Raw genomic sequence first — 15,264 nt, forward strand, 5'->3', positions numbered from 1 at the left:
CCAATTCGAAAAGATCAAGAGTTTTAATAGGGCTGTTTTTAAGTATTGTAGAGCCTCGTGGGAACAATTACAGCCCATGTTCTACCAAGTGCTTTTAATCTTAACACTCAACCTACCAGTCCTCTGTAGAGTAAAGTGACATTTAGTCTTGCTGCACACCATATTATGCATCAGTGTCAATGGAAACATGATAAGGAATTTACGGATGCCCTTAAAGGGAGACTCAGTGATATGAGGTAGCCGCGAAATTGTGGAGCGACTACTGGCATAGATAACTAGCTGAGCAAGACAAAACACTTGCCAGCCTATCTATCAGTCACACAGCTCACTTTGTATTTATGTGCTTGTGCACTAGAATCGCTAACTTGTGAAACGTTTTGGCTTGGGTGAAGCTGAGACATCTCTGAAGTCATCCCACTTCCTGTGGTAGCGTCATATCACTGAGTCTTTATTTGATTATGCCTTTTTGTTTGTTTGTTTTATTAGAAAAGGGTCTTACTCTCACCTATAGCTCTGTATGTTTCAGTTGTGTTAGTGTATGCACATGAAATAATTCTTCCCCTTATACCTGCAGAAATCTGCCCACTTAAGTTCAACCTCACAGGATCCTCTATAAAGGCCAGTTAATTAGAGTCAGAAATGCGACACAGTTCCGATTTTACAGTTCATAGTCATTGTGTCTGAAAAATATATTGGGCATTTTGTGTAGAGCATTTGTCAGTATGTGGAAGTATATCACAAGCTGTGGTTTGATAGGGCACTGGTCTTCAACTGTAATTGATGTGTTGATGACAAGCTCACAGAAAAGCTCATGACTGCAGGGGTACATTTTGGCCATTGGACAACTAAATGGCATGATCATGTTTACACCCACTTTATGTATCACAAACAACTGAATAATGACTTTGTAGCCTTCCATAGCTTAATATAGCTAAATTTGGTGCCTGGCAGGAATGAATTGTTTAGACATAATTTTAGTATGAAATGATCTACTTTTTTGATAGGTCACTATACACCAAAGAGAACAGTTAGAAGTTAGTTAATTAACGTTTGTCATCCCACTTTTCTCTTTATTTTTTACCCTCTGTCACATGGGTACTCTTCTTCATTTTATAATTACTATTATTATTATTTGATCATTTTTAATATCCAAATCCCCATGTCAAAGTGGAAGCTCTTGCACAGAATGTCAGAATGTTCTAGGGAATTGTGCAAGGTGGAATGTGCTAACCATCGTGTTTGTGATTAGGATGAGAAGGACTAGTAGGAAATAAGGACCTTTTTAATCAGTGCTCTATTGTCAGGTGTTTTGCTGTATAGACAGACACCCCAAGTAAGGAAGATCTCCTTTTCTGAGATGCTGTTTTTGTATTTATTTAGATGGATATTTTTAAGAAATCTGTATAAAGTTAACATATCTAGTGGACAACCCTCTATTGCACCTGTTAAAGATTTTAATAACCATATTTTGTTATGTTTTTATAATGAGAGGTATTTACTCCATGACCTTTGACAATATTGGTACTCAACCCACCATCTGTGACATAACTACAATGTATAGATCGGCTCTCTGTTAAATTATTATAATTATTAGATCATGTCATCATTTTCAATGTGTATCATTTCCAATTTAGGGCATAAAATCTGCAATGATTCTACTGTGAAAGCCCCAAAGTAAACTTCCCCCTCTTATGATCAATGATATGTATATAATAAACTTCACAGAGTGCCTTTATTACCATCCTCTCAAATCTGCAATGTGATTCTCCAATGTCAGATTTGGTTTCTTTATTACCAAGGACTAGCTTTATTTAGCGTCTTTAAAAGGATGTTTTATTAAAGTGTTTCCTACAGTATGTCACATCTCACCTTGGATAAGCCTTTTCTGTGTAAATATGTACAATTTTGTGTCATCAACCAGCAATTAAATTAGGACATTCAGTACCCTGGACATGTTTCTTTGTGCTGAGTTGTGCAGTTATCATTTAAAGGTACTTGGACAATAAATACATGTAATAAACCAGAGCTTGAGTATTAATGGCATTCTTTTAAGTGCAGTTCCATTCGAAGTTTAATTTTAGTCCATTGACTGGATATGGCCCCATTCATCTGACCAGATATGTTACTGATGTGCCTCTGTTCCTTTGTATTCACTAAGTACAGTGGATGACATAGACATTAAGTTCAATTGTATCTGAACATGTTAATTAGCTTTTTCTGTGGTTTCACTGCTTGTCTTATTACATTTCGCTGATATACTGAGCTCAGTATTTTAAAATGTATCTGATCAGATTTAAGGCAATCTGATTGGATTAAATTGTAGATGTGGATAAGGATATCCATTCGGATAAGGATTAAGATTTGGTAATCTAATCAATTGAATGCTTTTGAGTATTTCAAAATTCAAAGGTAGTGGTAGTCTGTCATACCTCCTTTCCACCATTGCGAAACTAGTATGGGCTGGTGCTAGTGCCGGTGTAAGTACCGGATTTTCCGACCCTACCAGATCCGGTCATAGGTTCTGCCCTTTCCGGCCATAGGTAGCGCTATGATTCGCTGACGACGATGACTTACGATCACATGATGACCGCCATTTTTACCCATCAGTAATTTTGGCTGTTTATAGATCTAATCTCTAGCTACCTTAAAATACATGGATGTTGCGCGCAACAGAGAGAGACAGGATTCGAAAGGCGTCCAAGAATTACTTGATGAAAGGTAAGTCAGTGTGAATAACTGTCATATCCACTCTTGAAGCCACTGCTTGAAATGGCGAAAATGCATAGGCCTATATCAAAATTGAGTGTCTCATTAAGCATCTGCTAACTATTGTGTGCATAAAACCTGTTTCCAGTGGCTTTATATTTGCACTTCTAAATGAATGCTGTATTTTCCTGCTGCATCAGGTGAGGAGTTGTACTATAAGTGCAAGGACAAACTTCGCTTGGTGGTGTGCAACAAAGATGGAGTTCGTGATGTCCTGATGGTAACTTTCATATCTGACTTGAGTTCTTGTCCATCATCTTTCCCAATTATGACAAGATTATCATTGTTGGAGACCTCAAAACCTACTTATTCAATATCGCCTTTTAAATGTCTGTCTTTATTGTTGTTTCATCTGTTCTATTGTTGTTTTATCCTCTTTGCTCTCTGTGAAGCACATTGTGTCACATTTTTGTGAGAAATGGGCTATACAAATGAAGTTTGATTTGATCTGAAGGAGTGCCACGACAACCATGGGACTGGGGGTCATCCAGGGAGACGCCGAACGCTGGAGAAGGTGATGGCGTCCTACCACTGGTCCACCTTGCGGGAGGATGTCACAAAATGGGTGAGTTTTTGATGTTATTAGTGCATGGTGTGTGTGAACATTGTAATTTATACACTGCCCGTTAGCAATGATCTTTTACTCAAAGATCTCCAACTCTTGTGTAATTCTCATACTGACCACAATCTAATTCTGCACTGGAACACCCAGACCATCATACAGGCCGCAGCCCCTCAACCACAGCGGTTCTGCACCTAAGGCACTAAGCCCAGCAGCTGACCACCACCACCAATGACGCCTCAACCACATCAAGAATTCTCTGACTCTAGATAATTTCCTCTGAAATGTCACTGTTTTAAAGGTTGATGAGTGCCCCCGCTGTCAACATCATGAGAAAATAAAGACAGTTGCACCTGTACTCCATCCCATCCAAGTGAAAGAGGCATGGAGTGTCCTGGGGATTGATCTCATTGGTCCACTTCCCACCACTGCATAGGGCAAAAGGTAGCTACTGAATGTTGGGCAGAAGTATGTGTAACCCCTTTTGGTTAAAGCTAGTGAGATAAGCTGACATCATGTATTGGATAAGTCAATAAAAGCAAGTTTTTGGTGGACCCCATGAGGAATAGCTTCTGCAATGCTGTAGCTAATGGAGAACAATCTGCATTTTTCATTGCAGATACATTCTGACTGCAACCGACCTCTTCACCAAGTGGGTTGTGGCAAAAACCCTCTACACCAAAACAGCCAATGAGGTGTTCAGAAAGATAGTCAACATTCTTCTTGACTTTGGACTGGTAGAGAGGATCATTAACGACCAAGGACGGGAATTTGTGAATGAGGTACAGTTATGTATATAAGACACAGTGTATGTGATGTGTGACATTTGATAATTGTAATTGAATCTAATTTAATTGCATACACTAGTGCAGGGGTCGGCAATAGGCGGCCCGCGGGCCATTGCTGGCCCATCACCAATAATATTTGGCCCAGCAGAATATTTTGAGAATCCACTTTTTTTTTTTTTTTTTTTTTTTTTTTTACAATATCGGACCGACAGTCCCACATATAGCGCCTATAATGTCCGAATAGAGAATCTACCTCCACCTGAATAATGCTTATTGTACTTTTATCCATGTTGAGAGTGAATGACACAGGGACAGACAATCAGGCAGCGGGGTGCACCGAAGCGCACTGACGCTGAACCCCTCATAGTGAATCATAAGTAGGTGGACAACGTGTAGTGCTGAAATAGCCGTGTGTGGTTTGAAAAAAATAACACCAGCTCAGTAAATAATTCAAACGTAATGTTTACGTATATGTGACTGCAACACACATATGAACAGTAACAAAGCAAATTCAGTTTAATATTCGGAAAAACATTGACAACAAAATCGGTGAAAAAAAGAAAAGAAAGAAAAGTAATCCGCTTATGCGAGGGGTGGTGGTGCATAGGCCTATGCTCCTGAAACGACAGAGCAAACACGCTATTAGGGATAATAATTACAATGAGCCATTCATTCAAAATATTAAAAATACAATTAGGTTATTAAATACAATAACGACAGGCTTGGTACTCACTTAATGTGAAAAGTGGCATCTCCCATCGGTCAGTATTTGCTTGATATCTGGTTATATGGACGTCACTTTAATCCGCAGGCAGTTCTCAAGTTTTTTTTTGCATCAATCGATTCCTCTCGTGCGTCTTTATCACATTCATTGAGGAAAAGGACGACTCGCATGTATAGAAAGGGAACATTGTGAGCACGGAAGATGTGAGTCTCACAACGGCTTTGCGTTGATGAAACCAGGTAGGATGAACATTATAGTTCGCTGTCCATTCCTCTTTAAATGCCCTGTTTTCACCGTCAACTTTCCTCTTTACACCTTTGGAGAGTGACATGATGTTTCTCTTGCTAGTTAGCAGGTTAAATGTTTAGCTAACTTCACCCGGCAGGCAAACAACCAATCCAATAATAATGTGACCTTGTCTGGGAGGAGGGGGGAATCATTCAGAATGAAAGTATGTTAAATAATTATTAGAATAAGCTAGGCTGCGCTACATCGTCAGTCCACACATTTATTATTCAAAACTATGGAAAAGGGTGAAACTACGTTTCAACGTTGTTGAGAATCACAACACAAACTTGCTAGTCAAGCCAAAATACTGCAACGTAATGGATTGGACTGCTACCTAGTTAGCTACAACACTACTTTACATTGTTACCTAGTTAACTACAACACTACTTTACATTGTTACCTAGTTAACTACAACACTACTTTACATTGTTACCTAGTTAACTACAACACTACTTTACATTGTTACCTAGTTAACTACAACACTACTTTACATTGTTACCTAGTTAACTACAACACTACTTTACATTGTTACCTAGTTAACTAGAACACTACTTTACATTGTTACCTAGTTAACTAGAACACTACTTTACATTGTTACCTAGTTAACTACAACACTACTTTACATTGTTACCTAGTTAACTACAACACTACTTTACATTGTTATCTAGTTAACTAGAACACTACTTTACATTGTTACCTAGTTAACTACAACACTACTTTACATTGTTAGCAGGCTCACAAAACAAGCTGTGTTAGTTGACTAGCGATGTGTACATTTTTCGAAAGAAAAGTCAAAGCATTAGAACGTGTCACATTTTTTAACAATCAATTACTTATGAATGAATGAATGAATGAATGAATGGAATGAATGGTCTTTATTGTCATTGCTACAGTACAGGTACCAAACAACGAAATTTAGGAGGGGTGGCTCCCCTGGTGTTAGCAAAAAAAAAAAAAAAAAAAAAAAAAAAACGTTCGGGCCCGCCATCTAGTGGCTCAAAAAAAATTTGGCCCGAGGCCAAACCTAATTGCCGACCCCTGCACTAGTGCATCTGCAGGTCAACCGTGGTGTTTTTGAGGCTCTGGGTGTCAAACACTGCATCACGTCAGCCTACCACCCCCAGGCCAATGGACAGGACGAGCGCACAAACCGCAACGTGAAGACTGCGCTTGCCAAGTACTGTGGGGAGGGACAGAACGACTGGGATGCCCATTTGAGGGGCCTACTATTGTGTAACAACTGCATATGTAAACAATTCAAACAAACATAGAAAGAAACAAAAAACAATTCAAACAATATAGAAAGATGGTGAAATGCTATTGATTGTACTTTTGTTTTGTTTTACAGCGATCAACCAAGTACCCCCCGTACTTGGCACTGTTCGGACGGCACCCTCGCAGCCCAGGTGTCATCAACACAACACAGACTGAGGAGGGTGACGACTCAGCTGTGGTTGTGGTTGATTTGCCAGAGGAGGATGTACAGGCGAAGACTGTCGAAGTTACAGATCTACATGCAAAAGTGATGTAAAAATTGCAATTTATGCATAATAATATCTAATAATAACAAATATGCATACAATGGCAATATATGCTATAAAATATGAATATGTTTTAAGGGACAATTAATTAAATTATAACAATTTTTTTCAATCCTGTCTCCAATTAGCTTTTGTAGAACTCATTAGCCTAGGGGTTCACATACAACCTGAATGATGTATTCGAAATGGACAAGAACAATACAAATAATGTGTGTGTTATTAGTTAAAATAAACCCCTAAAAAAAACAACGTTATTTTGGTTGATTATTCCTCCCCTTTAATAATACCAATTGGTAACACAGCTAAACGTGTGGGTAGCGGCCCAAAGATATTTGCCAAAATCCCCTATATTCTTCTGTTGGTATTCACTCTCGTTTTGAGTTGCTTGGTGGATTGGATGATTGCACTCTCCCACAGTAATAAGGAAAAAACAACACATATTGGCCATTTTTACACTTTATTAATTTTACACTGTCAGGGACCTCAGTAGCGTGTGGAAGATCCATACGCAGTCACAACAGCTTGGCACCTCCTCATGCAGGTCACCAGCCTGGTCACACACTGCTGTGGGACGGCATCCCATTTCTCAACTAGGATTTGCCGCAAGTCAGCCAACATGGTTGCGTTGGTCACTCTGGCATGTACAGCACCCAAGCTGATCCCACAAGTGTTCACTCACGGCAGGCCATTCCACCCTCTCCACTCCCAAATTCTGGAGGTGCTCTGTGATGATCCTGGCTCTGTGGGGGCGAGCGTTGTCCTCCTGGAGGATGGAGTTAGGTCCCAGATTCTGGAGATATGGGATCGCCACTGGCCCACAGAATATAATTCCTGTCAATTAGGTGCCATTCAGGTGCCATTCACACACCTGTGACTGGCATACACCTGCCAGCACTTGAAGCTCAAAACGAGAGTGAATACCAACAGAAGAATATTGCAGGGGATTTTGGCCAATAAAAATTGGGCCGCTACCCACACGTTTAGCTGTGTTACTCATTCCACGAATGCAATCCTTACAAGTTGTACCTCGTTGTAAAGGTGACTAATCAGGCTTTCCAATGCTATAAAATACAATACCAATTGGTATTATTAAAGGGGAGGAAGAATCGACTGAAATAACGTTTCCAAACTTTTTTTGAGGGGTTTACATTGTGTTTGTTCATTATTGTAACTTAGATGAAGATCAGACCATATTTTAAGACAGATTTATACATAAATGCCAAAGGATTCACTTACAATGTATTGCATACACAGTGGCAAGAAAAAGTATCAGCTAGGAATAAAACCCTGCAAAGGCAGCAATGTTTTACTTGCGCAGACTCAACCGTAGGTGGCAGTCTTGGTCCATACTGGTGTAACAGCACACTATCCAGATGACAGTTGTCAAACAATCCTTTAGATAGCCTATGTGCTATGATGCTATAGTATTATTTTGTTATGTAGATGATGTGCTATGTTTCATATATAGTGATGTTGAGACACAGATTCACACCACTGTTTGCTGGCCACAGGAGAGGAATCATGAGTACAGATCTGCAACATTTGGTGTTGAATAATTGATTATGCTCCAGTGATGTCTGCTGTGATTACAGACACCACTGTTTTGGCTGATACTGTACGTCGTGACCACAGCAGTGGATGATGGACAGAGTACACTGCTCAGCTAGTCCAGTGATAGGACAGAAGGAGTGATCTTCTTGATTTTGATTTGTTACATTATGCATATGCTATAACTTGGTTTTGTCATGGCATTATCATGGTTACATCCAATAGTCAACCAGATGTGCCTATTAAAGTGTTAGATACAGTATATGTGGTGTGTAGGCTGTGCTTTAAGGTGCTGTCAGTAACTGACTAGTGATGGTCTCAATAGTTCAGCTTTAGTGATCTGAACATCACTTCCAGCTTTGTGATGTGCATTGCGGATGCTTAGCTATCAACTCATGTGTGTCTGCAATGGGAGAGTGGGTCTATAGTGAGCTCTCCATGACTGAAAATTACTATGCTACTATGAAATGATTTTTTGAGGCTAGGCCTGGTGCCAGACAGGTGTTAGAAACACTGTTGCTACCATGCTGTGTTAGTTAATAGTGTGCTCGCTCACTTCCAATCCAATACCTTGAGTCCCCTGCCGTCTCAACCCACAGGCTCTCATATTGGACTTGTAATTATTTCTGGAACACAGTTAGGCTCAGTTTAGGGAAGCAAGCAGCCTAATTGAAAAGGGAAGATCATTAATGTGTTCTCCAGCAGTGCCTAAAACAAGCCAGAAGGACCAAATCAAAAGAAATATGTATTGGGTGGCACAGCTCCAGGATATATCCATATATCAAGCTGTTTTGAAAGAAATGTTGTTCCCCACACCTTTTTGCAATGGATTTGTTGTCGAGCAGACAAGATGTTTCTGTACACTACAGAATACATTCTGCTGCTGCTATCTTCAATTAAGACAAGGTACCCAGTTCTTGTGGCAGCTATACACCATAATTCAGAGATGAGGTGGTATGCTGTAAATCCTTTCCTCTTGCAATAGGACCCAGGAGAAGAGAGGAGACCACCATGGTTGTTTATTCAATGTGGTAATATGTTTGTATCTGTCACTACATGTACAACAAAAACATACATAAATGAATACACTTTATTGAGCATTAAACAAGAGTGATTTGAAGTAGAGAAGTAAGGACATTATTCTTATTTTTCGGTCTTGAGGTGGCCATTTCTCTCTTTAGCCGACAGTTGGGTTATTCAATGAGATCGTCTGTAACTTTCCTCTAGAACAAGCTTTTTGGCTCCTGTATGCAAGCTATAGTCAAATAGAAATATTCACCCATAATAAACTTTTCAGGCACGCTTTTTCATAATGAGCTTGTATCAAAATAGTGAAAATATCACCACTCATCCGTGATTAGACTTTGCTGAGGTGCTGGAACTAAAGAGTATCAATAGAGTTCAAAATAACAGCGGATGCTGTTAACGCACAACATCTATATCCCTTTGGGACAGAGAAATTTGATCCCAGACCAATTCACTCAAACTATTCAGACAGGTCTCCAATTAACCACAAGCTTTCCTACGCTTGTCTTGCTGGATCCTTTACGCCTAAAACTCACCACAGACCTTACCTCAGTGGCGTGCGTGCGTGGCATGACTTTTGCTGGACTTTTTACAGCGTCCTCACTGGACGCATGTATGCTGCATCTACCTTACCTCAGCAGCACGTCTCAAATAGCGGGTTTTCTGTTCTCCAGGCTTTCAGAGGTATGCTTATCGAGAACTATCTCATTTACATTAGAATCGGGACATTACATATAGGCGCAAGTTCAGTAAAAAAAGCTCACAACAATAGAAGTGTTGTGAGCTGCTACAGTCAGCCCTATCTTTGTATATTGAGTTTGCCTTTGATAATGGCCATCAATAATATAATGTTTCATTTAACTTCATTATACATTGTTCTTTTTTTTTATACTTTGTGTAATTTGTTGTATATTTGTAAAAAAAAAAAATCCTCCATAGAATCACACGACATTTATACAAAGTTTAGAAATTCTGACACTCATTTTTTCCCCCCACCATTTTTTCCCCCCACCCAGTCCGATAACACAAACACAACCCAGGAGAACACAAAAAAAACAAGCATGACAACATGAACAAGACCCCGATCAAAGGGTAAATAACACATGCTCTGCCACAGCTAAACAAAAACGAAACCGTAAGATATATAAAGACCAACAAGGACAATACGCTACTAAAAGACAATGAAAACAAAAGAAACAAAAACAAAACATGAATTGTATTAATGTAGATAAATAAAACAGTTTTAAGAAGAAAAAAAAAGTATATATGTATTAAAGAAAGGTCGGTTTTTATTTTCTAATTACCTTCGAGTCTGCTTTTGTTGGATATTGATTTGTAAGTTAAGTTCCCTAATATTCACTCCCCCTGATATAGTTTGAGATCTTCCTTTAACAAGTTAATTCCCTCTGTTGGGATGTGTGTTCTCATGTATTAGGATGAGTGTTCTGAGTGTTGGGATGAGTGTTCTCAAGATGGACATAAATATGCGATTGCATTCACAGATGATTTCTCAGGGGCAGTGTCAGTTTATTTCCTTAAAAACAAGAGTGAGACAACATTAGCAACTGAAAGATTCCTTGCAGACAGTGCACCATATGGCCAAGTCAAGTGCATAAGATCAGATAATGGTACGGAATTCACAAGCAATTATTTTCAGTCACTGTTAAGAGAGGGATAAGACATGAGACATCGTGCCCCTTTTCACCTCATCAAAATGGCACCGCCGAGAGACAGTTTAGGACATTATTTGAAATGGGAAGGTGCCAATTACTAGAGAAGGGATTACCAAAGGTACTGTGGCCTTATGCTGTACAAAATGCAGCTCACATCCGAAATAGATGCTACAACGAAAGGACCAACAATACCCCTTACTTCATGTTAACAGGACAGAAACCCAATCTGTCAAAAATGTGGGTGTTCGGCTCGGAGTGTTATGCGTATAAACACGATCATAAGAAGCTTGACCCCAGATGTGAAAAAGGGATATTTGTGGGGTACAGCAAAAACAGCCCGGCATACCTAGTATACAAACCACATACAGGAAAGGTATCAAAACACAGACTAGTAAAATTCATTAGAAAGAACAGTGCGGAACAACATACTCAAACTGATGAGGATGATACAGAACTCCAGACACATAATGGCAGAACATCTGGTAGTGAGAACAGCACTCATGTGCCACTCCAACAGGGTGAAGAGAGCACAGGGAGTCAGGTTCTAGAGGGGAGTGATGAGACTGTAAATACAGATACAGACGAACATGATGAAAACAATGCAGATTCACAACCTAGTCATAGTGAAAAGCATCGCTATCCAAAAAGAGACGAGGGCCCCACAATACTTAAACGACTACTCATCAGACTTTACAGATGAGGACGTAACCAATACAAGTGTTGATTATTGTTACAGGGCGGTATGTGGAGTCCCTCAAACCTATAGAGAAGCCCTGAGGTCACCAGAGGCACCCGAATGGGAACGAGCGATGAATGAAGAGATCGACTCACTGAAAGAAAATGACACTTTTGAGCTTACCTCTGCCTGGGGGCAGAAATACAGTGGGGGGAAGATGGGTTTATGCCATTAAAGAAAATGCTGAAAGGGGGAAAATATATAAAGCTAGATACGTTGCTAAGGGTTACAACCAAACAGAAGGCATAGACTACCATGAGACGTTTGCCCCAACAGCAAACCTTACTTCAGTACGGGCATTGATGCAGATCGCAGTACAAGATGACCTCATTGTCCATCAGATGGACGTCAAAACAGCATACTTACATGCTCCTATGAGTTCATATTCCTAGGACAACCTGAGGGTTTTGAAGAGATATCACAGACTGGGGAGAAGTTAGTATGTAAATTAAAGAAATCCCTTTACGGTCTGAAACAGTCTGGAAGAAACTGGTACAAACTCCTAAATGATCATCTAGAGAAAGACAACTTTACCAGAAATCTATCTGATCACTGTGTATATAGAAAGGAGGTAGAAGATGAGACGATTATCGTACTCATCTGGGTTGATGATTTAATAATCGCTGCTAGCAGTAACAAACTTCTGAACAGTTTCAAAGAAAACATGAAAGCCCAGTTTAATATGAAGGATCTGGGAAAAATATCATCTTTCCTGGGCATTCAGTTTGAGCAAAAGGGAGAGGAAATCAAAATGAATCAGAAAACATACATCCAAAAAATGCTTGATAGATTTTGAATGTCAGACTGTAAACCTAGATATACACCATGTGAACTAAAAGTGGAAGGTGACCAAAACGAGGAGTGACACCAGCAAAGTTAATCCCAAAGAATACCGGGAGATTATAGGCAGTTTGATCTATGCTATGATTTGTACCCGACCAGATATTAGCTGGATAGTTAGTAAACTATCACAAACACTGGCAAACCCAAAAGCAGAGAACCTAGTAGCTGCTAAACATGTTTTGAGATACCTAAAAGGGACAAGTGACTATGAGTTGTGCTTTAAGAAATCTAATGAAGACTTACGTCTTATAGCTTATAGTGATTCTGATTGGGCATCTTCTGTGGAAGATAGACGTAGTACTACAGGGTACTGTTTTAGCCTGACAAAACAAGGCCCTGCCATATCTTGGAAGTCAAAGAAACAACCCACTGTAGCACTCTCGACATGTGAGGCTGAATACGTCAGTCTAGCCACCACTACTCAGGAAAGCATGTATCTAACTCAACTATTAAACGGCATGGATAATAGAGTCTACAGTTGTACAAAGATTTATGAAGACAACCAGGGAGCCATCGCACTAAGTAAGAACCCAGTGAACAGACAGAGGTCCAAACACATTGATGTAAAATATCACTTTATTCGTGATGCACTTAGTGAAGGAAAAATAGATATTGTTTACTGCCCATCAGAAGACATGGCTGCAGATATACTTACAAAGCCAGTAGTTAAGTTTAAGTTCAGAAAATGTTTTTTTTTTGGAAACTAATATGGGTATCATCATTTTCGGCTTGAGATGATGAGAACAAGTGGGGGTGTTGGGATGTGTGTTCTCATGTATTAGGATGAGTGTACATTCATGGTACATATGTGTTGTAGTGCCTTGTACACATTTATTGTAAAGGTTATATTGTTATCTGTACATGTGACATGTGTAACACGTGACGTTTATGCATATATATATATATATATATCACGTGACGTTTAGGTATAAATATCCGTTTTGGCGCGGATGTTGCATCAGACAAGTTGATGGATACCACAGTATTGAGGAGTTTGCTGGTGCTGTGAAGATTTTGGTAAATAAACCAATAATATGAACATGTGAGTGTGATCGTTCTTCTTTGTATATGGACGAGGATAATATATTGCACATTGAGATGCCGGATCAATAAACTGAACGTCTTACACCCTCCATGACCCCTTATCACTTGTGTCAACATGCATTCCTTCATACATTCTCCCTTCCAAATCCTTCAAGATCTTTTCCTTTCATGGCTCATCCACCCCTTCACTTTTTCATCTATTCATTCATTCTTTCACTCTGATACCATCCTTTGCAAATTCATGGACTCTTCGGTAGTTCATTTCTCACTACATGGAAAGTACATGGAAAGTACAGGGAAAGGGGAGAGAACCCAGGGACCCTGCACCACTTGTACCGTGTCCCTATGTTCTCCCCCCCTCCATGCACTCACTGAAAGGGGCCCATCTTCTATCAAATACTTCTTCGGTATTGGTGATTTTATACCTCTTCCACTGTTTCCAGCCACTTGTTGACTGTAGGTGATTCCAATTTTTTCCACCCTCTTGTAATTTGTTTCAATGCCGTAATTCTCAAAACTGACATGAGGTGTAGTTCTTCCTGTCTAAATTTCTTCAGAGATATCCCCCAAAACAAGTTATGTTGTTCTAGAGCTCCCACTTTCCCGAAGATTTCGTCTATTATATGCATGATATCTGCCCAGTATGTTTAGATTTTTTCACATGTAAGAAAGATATGGGTGTGATCTGCATTATTTTCTCCACACTCCCTCCAACATCTGGCATCATTCTGTGAGTATTTGGACATGACATTCTGTGAGTATTTGGACATAACCGATGGTGTTCTAAAGTATCTTATGTACATTTTCCATGCATATTCCTGCCAGAAAGGTGATCTTAGATGGCGGAAGGTATCTTTCAAAGTCTGCTTCCACTCTTCTTCTATAATAGTTATTTTCAACTCTTTCTCCCATTTAACTCTAGGACTTCTATTTTGTATTTCTGAAATATCTGGTAAATTCTCCCCGTTATATTTTGGAGATGGTGACTGGTTCATTATACATTGTTCTGGGTTCAGTCTGCTGTCATCCATCCTTAATAAGTGATTAGAAAAGTTAAACGAAGCAGAACGCAGTCGCGTGCATGCACCCACGCACGCACCGAGAAGCAGAGACCGTTACATGTTTTCATATTTCTCAATCCTGCCAACGACATGTCATTTCACGTGACACAATGTTGCCGTGGCAAGAGAGGGAGAAATCAGATAGGGAGACAGAGAGAATAATTTATGTGTTGAATATTGTGTCTCTAAGGTTCTTTTTTGGATTTGAGCGACTGTTTTGAACTCACTTTTATGTTGTTCTTTGGTGTAATCGCACAAACTGGGGCCGCCTCTCACCACGAAGGTCCTCTCCTCTCAGGAAAGGGGTAAAGGGGTGTGTTACGCCCCCTGGTGACTCAGGGTAGAAGGGCGCAACATAGAGCAACAAGAAGGACAAGTGAGGGTGCAGTCACACAAAAACCAGGAAACTAAGGGTTGCAATTAACTTGATATTTATTGATACAGCAACACAGGGAACAGAGAGGACTAACAGTGGCACCAAATAAAAGTAATCAAAATAATAACCCCCACCCCCCCTTTACTCAAAAGTACAGTGGGTGGTGCTCACTCTAAACTGGGGTGCTAGACAGCAGGTATGTCCTACGTATATGCAGATGTAAACCCAGGGTATCTCAACTAGTCATCTGTCCCTGTGTGCACAAATAAACATAAATGATTAACAACA

The sequence above is a fragment of the Nansenia antarctica genome (assembly GCF_963989245.1).
Source record: "Nansenia antarctica genome assembly, chromosome: 2".
Lineage (NCBI taxonomy): Eukaryota > Metazoa > Chordata > Actinopteri > Argentiniformes > Microstomatidae > Nansenia > Nansenia antarctica.